Source organism: Pseudophryne corroboree, chromosome 8 (assembly GCF_028390025.1).
Source record: "Pseudophryne corroboree isolate aPseCor3 chromosome 8, aPseCor3.hap2, whole genome shotgun sequence".
Taxonomy (NCBI): Eukaryota; Metazoa; Chordata; class Amphibia; order Anura; family Myobatrachidae; genus Pseudophryne; species Pseudophryne corroboree.
Window position 1 is genome coordinate 95,030,046 of NC_086451.1, and position 6,674 is coordinate 95,036,719.

Here is a 6,674-nt window from a genome sequence, read left to right on the forward strand (position 1 = left end):
TGCCCCGCTTTCCTCTTCTTCTTGGTGCCGCCTTTTGAGTGGTGTGGCATGTCTTATGTCTTGCTTTAGGTGATACTTTGTCAGTTCTTTTGGACGGGCACCTGTCCCGGACGATAAAAAATGTTGGTCGGTGTCTGATCCCAACCTTTGCAATGCCGTAAATCTATTAGTCGATCTTACTTGTGATTTTGGTGTGTAAGTTGTCCTTTGCGTTCTTCCTTTGTTAGGTATTTGTGTCCACTGGGGATTTTCATGCCTTCGTGTATTAAACGTCTGTGTTCTGAATCTGCTCCAGTTCTTTACCTTGCCCTGGTCATAGTCCTTCTTGTCACGTTCAAATTTTCCTTCTTTCCCTTTGACGACCTCATTCTCTATATGTTCTATCTTCTTATTCAGTACTTTCTCATTTATAGCGAAATCTTCCTTGTCTTTAAATGGATCCATATCAGATTCCTTACTTTTGATATCCTTTTCCAACTCTGTTAGAGATCTTTTTTTCTCCACAATAAGTAACTTCATTAAATCAATTGAGCATGTGTGTAGTATCAAGTCCCATTTAGTTATGAACTCTGGGTCCATATTCCCTATTGTTGGCTGCTTTAGTAGCCTCAAACCCCTGGGGACTCTATTAACAGAAATATAATGTTCTAGTCATTTAATGTCCCACCAGGTTTTAAGCTCCTTAGTGAGCAGTCTCTCCATCCCCCAGAATAGTTCGTCTAGATCACACTTATTGTGTTCAACTGGGGTGGTCTTATTTTCGTTAAACACTTTTTTACACATATCATTCCTTCTAGTGTTGCGATCATTGCTCCTAAGCATATTTGCTAGGGAGTTGTGTTCTCACCAGGCCGGTATGCAAAGTAAACCAAAAGTCTATGTGATTGCAAGAGAATGCCGCGCCACTTGTGATAACACAAACTCTCAATTAAAAAACTCCCAGTTATTTGGGCGTCAGCTGCCCCCTAAGGAAACGGCAATGGTATGTTGCCGCAAAACAAAGGATAGGGATACCGGATAGGGGTATGAGCGACCTAAGGTTTTTGTATGTTGCCAAGTATAATAAATATAATAAAAAGATATATGAGATTTATAAACATATATTATCAATTTATTTCACAACATTAGGAATGAATTTAAAGTGCAATGTTAATGAGAGAGACAAAAAATTATTAATTAAAAGTTAAAAAAGAGAGAGAGTCTCTTACATAAAATATGGTTCTAAAAAGACAGTTCTTTTAAAAAAGGGAATAGGCATATGTTAGATCCTCAATTAAAGTGCAAATTGCCTGTGCAAATAAGCTCATTTAAAAAGTGGAGTAATAGCATATATAATCTTAACTGATATAGCAGGAGGTCTCTGGGTGAAGGTCCAACGCGTTTCGTCTCCAAGACTTCTTCATGGGGTAAGTGACAAGGTATGGTTGAACTCCTATATATACCCCCATAATTGGGAGTTAAGTGATGACATCATATCCTGTCTAGGTTCATGCATATTCATTAGAAAGTTTCTACTTGCTATAGTATAAATATATTCCTTATTGGTAGCTGCCGTTATTAGATGCAGCATAGCATAAACAGTGTATATTAGTAAATAAATGAATTTCGGGCATCAGAGCAGATAATCCCGGACAGGCGCTGTACTTCCGCCACATTTCCGGTGTACGAACAGTCCGTATGCGCATGCGCACCGTCTTAGTGTCGTTCCCCGCTTCCGGTTGCGCTTGTGTAGCGGCGTGACGACATCTTCGTGTGTTCGGCTGTATACATCTTATTGGTTACTTCTGGCACGTGGTTTCTCAGACCGGAATTGCCATGTAGTGGAATGCACAGGTGGACCGCCTCACGTGACCTGGATATTCGGCTTTGCCTTGTTGTCATGGAGACGTTCTCCATGTTCTCTTATGGTTTCTCTTGAAAGCATACATTGTCCGGACGTGGTCCCCAAAGAAATATAAATAAAAATATGTTTAGAGAATTTCCATATTACAGCGTTTTGCACTTGCAGAACGGACATCAAATTCATAAAGATTTTATATTGGTCGACATACTTATGCATAATAGGCCGTATGATATGTATTACATGTGATATTCTGACATCAATTAAAGGACAAATTATGTGTCTTTTAGAGTATACAGATAATATATATAAATATAGTCACATCAAAGTGCATATATATATATTTAAATATTTAAATTTGTGTGCTAATACACACATACGAGGAGCTGTATATAAGAATATACCTAAGAGGATATGAGGATAAGGAAGAAGAGGGTTCCGAGGGAAAATTCAGTTCATATACAGCCGAACACACGAAGATGTCGTCACGCCGCTACACAAGCGCAACCGGAAGCGGGGAACGACACTAAGACGGCGCGCATGCGCATACGGACTGTTCGTATCGTCAGGGACAGGTGCCCGTCCAAAAGAACTGACAAAGTATCACCTAAAGGAAGACATAAGACATGCCACACCACTCAAAAGGCAGCACCAAGAAGAAGAGGAAAACGGGGCGGCGGGAGGCAGAGAACAGAAAAGAAGAACATTACAACACTAGACCCAATCGAAAAAGGAATCTTCAACCTGTCGAAACATACTCTCACGAAACCAGAAGTATCTCTCTTAGGAAAAGGTCTGTCATTTGCCCCCACAGAAGGGCTTAACAAATTTGGAACATTCATAGACCTTAATAAATTTGTGAGGAAACTCACTCTCAAAAGACATTTTGCCAGGAAAGAAACTGCCATTATATCCAATTACGAGAGTCGCTCGAAGTCTGGACTCAAGCCAACATCAAAATACTACCCGTTGGAGTCAAAAGGGAACAACATCAGTGACTTCTATGAACTTGTAAAGAAAGACCTCTGCGACAGTGATATCGAACCAGTGAAGGAAAAGAATCTAAGTAACCAAGAAAGTGAAGCATTGAAGAGATTGCAGAAAAATACAGATATAGTATTAAAACCGGCTGACAAAGGGGGGGGGGGGGGGGGGTTGGTGATCATGGACCGAGATCAGTACATCACGGAAGCAGAAAGATTGCTGGGAGACGAAAAGTCATATATCCCATTACAAAACGATCCGAAGGATGGATACATAGAGGAGCTAAGAACACTTCTTATTAAAGGGCTCCGCACGGAATTGATCACCAAAGACGAATATCAGTACCTAATGAAGAATGACCCCGTTACCCCCATATTTTATTTCCTCCCAAAAATCCATAAGTCTCTCTCCAATCCACCAGGATGCCCAATAGTGGCAGGCATTGATTCATTAATGTCCAACTTATCAGAGTACGTGGATATCTTTTTAAATAAATATGTGAAGAACCTACCTTCATACCTTAAAGATACCACCATGGTACTCAACCTCATGAAAGATCAAAAATGGACAGACAGTTACCTTTGGGTCACCATCGATGTACAATCATTGTACACATGCATCGAACACATGAAAGGTATTACAGCATGCAGACATTTTTTGAATAACGACCCATCTTTAACAACCCAACATAAAGACTTCATATGTGACATTATGAAATTTATTTTAAGTCACAATTATTTCAAATTTTTAGACTGTTTTTATTTACAACGCTGTGGGACAGCTATGGGTACCATTTTCGCTCCGAGCTTTGCGAACCTTTTCATGGGACAGTGGGAGAACTCCTATATCTATGGTCCACATTGTTTTAAAGAGAATATAATTTTTTATAGAAGATACATCGACGACATTTTAATCATATGGGATGGCACACTGGACACTTTTAATCAATTTTACTCATACATAAGTGACAACAACATGAACCTTTCCTTCACCTCCAACACCAATGAAAAGTCTATTGAATTCCTGGACTTGGTCCTAACAGGATCAGAAGGCACCGTTAGAACCAAGAATTTCATCAAAGAAGTAGATCGGAACAGCTACCTCCACTTTAAGAGTAATCACCTCAGAAGATGGAAAAGTAACATTCCATATTCACAGTTCCACAGACTAAGAAGAAATTGCAGTGACCTGAAAGAGTGTGAAGAACAGTTGGAGACATACAAGGAAAGATTCAAGCAGAAAGAGTACCCATCCGACATTTTAGAAAAAGCCATCATTAAAACAAAAAGTCTCAAGCGGGAAGATCTGCTTGTCTACAAGACAAAGGACACAAAGAAAGAATCCACAGCCTTTGTAACCACATATAACCGTCACGAGGACCTGATAAGGAAATCATTCAAAACACACTGGGGAATCCTGTTAATGGACCCAGTACTAAGAGAGATACTACCGCCACACCCAGAAATAATATACAAAAAAACAAAGAACTTGAAGGACTTATTGGCACCAAGCATGCTGAAAACCAAAACAGAAAACACTATGATGATACCCAGATGTGTTGGATCTTACAAGTGTGGTCGTTGTAACGTTTGCAAATTCCTACATCCCAATCGGAGAAGTTTTAGCGACATGGGAAACCAGAAGGAATACAAAATCAAGGACTTTATCAACTGTAACAACTTATCGGTGATTTACTTACCGGAATGCGCGTGTGGAAAAAAGTATGTGGGAAAGATGAAGAGACAACTTAAACTCAGGATACAAGAACACGTTCGCAATATTAAGAATAAAGTTGACAGCCATACCATTTCAAGGCACTTCACGGAGAAACACAACTCGAATCCAGAAGAACTGACCTTCAAGGCAATAGAACTGGTGAAACTCGGAGAAAGAGGAGGAGACTTGGCAATCAAGCTATCACAACGAGAGATGTTCTGGATTTTCCAGTTAAAAACCATGCATCCACTTGGCCTGAACGAGAACTATGAAATCGCTCCGTTTCTGTAAAGGTGTCGTTGAAGATTTTCCAAAATATCTAGCAATTCTCCTCTGCACTCTTCACATGTATATATGTAGCACCTCACTGGTAAAATAATAAAATAATGAAAATAATGAAAATAAAATATATAACATCTCGTGTGGGCATTTTTTGTTGCGTACGAAAGAAATACAGTCAAACCACACTGGAAAGGCCCAATCTCAACCGAACTTGGAAGCGAAGCAGTGTTGGGCCTGACTAGTACCAAAAGGGGCGACCCATTGGGAATATTAGGTACTGTACTGAAAGTAAAAGGCAACTGTCTAAATGTCCAGTCACGACGGATGTTTATAGAACACTTGATCACATTTTAGGTATAAGCCTTATAGATACGCACTAACCCTTTTCTAAGCACAATAGGATCTAGGTATATCCTAGTATGCACTAAGATAATAGTACCTCAATAAACAGGCCACACAATTAAGGCAACTGCACCTTACTAGATCACCAATTTTTGGCACCATCTACCAAATGGCACACACACATCTAGCAAATATCACGCAACAACCATTTCTCATTAATTATTTTTATATATTTTTTAATTTTATTAAAATGATTTCACATCACTAGTTCACTCTTTAATGAAACTGAATTTTCCCTCGGAACCCTCTTCTTCCTTATCCTCATATCCTCTTAGGTATATTCTTATATACAGCTCCTCGTATTAGCACACAAATTTAAATATTTAAATATATATATATGCACTTTGATGTGACTATATTTATATATATTATCTGTATACTCTAAAAGACACATAATTTGTCCTTTAATTGATGTCAGAATATCATATGTAATACATATAATACGGCCTATTATGCATAAGTATGTCGACCAATATAAAATCTTTATGAATTTGATGTCCGTTCTGCAAGTGCAAAACGCTGTAATATGGAAATTCTCTAAACATATTTTTATTTATATTTCTTTGGGGACCACGTCCGGACAATGTATGCTTTCAAGAGAAACCATAAGAGAACATGGAGAACGTCTCCATGACAACAAGGCAAAGCCGAATATCCAGGTCACGTGAGGCGGTCCACCTGTGCGTTCCACTACATGGCAATTCCGGTCTGAGAAACCACGTGCCAGAAGTAACCAATAAGATGTATACAGCCGAACACACGAAGATGTCGTCACGCCGCTACACAAGCGCAACCGGAAGCGGGGAACGACACTAAGACGGCGCGCATGCGCATACGGACTGTTCGTACACCGGAAATGTGGCGGAAGTACAGCGCCTGTCCGGGATTATCTGCTCTGATGCCCGAAATTCATTTATTTACTAATATACACTGTTTATGCTATGCTGCATCTAATAACGGCAGCTACCAATAAGGAATATATTTATACTATAGCAAGTAGAAACTTTCTAATGAATATGCATGAACCTAGATAGGATATGATGTCATCACTTAACTCCCAATTATGGGGGTATATATAGGAGTTCAACCATACCTTGTCACTTACCCCATGAAGAAGTCTTGGAGACGAAACGCGTTGGACCTTCACCCAGAGACCTCCTGCTATATCAGTTAAGATTATATATGCTATTACTCCACTTTTTAAATGAGCTTATTTGCACAGGCAATTTGCACTTTAATTGAGGATCTAACATATGCCTATTCCCTTTTTTAAAAGAACTGTCTTTTTAGAACCATATTTTATGTAAGACTCTCTCTCTTTTTTAACTTTTAATTAATAATTTTTTGTCTCTCTCATTAACATTGCACTTTAAATTCATTCCTAATGTTGTGAAATAAATTGATAATATATGTTTATAAATCTCATATATCTTTTTATTATATTTATTAT

General features: G+C 38.8%; 1 pseudogene; it reads left to right on the top strand.

The window, feature by feature from the left end:
• The first annotated feature begins 4,989 nt into the window (after positions 1-4,989).
• LOC134952923 (5S ribosomal RNA) lies at positions 4,990-5,108 on the top strand (annotated as a pseudogene).
• The last annotated feature ends 1,566 nt before the right edge of the window (positions 5,109-6,674 follow it).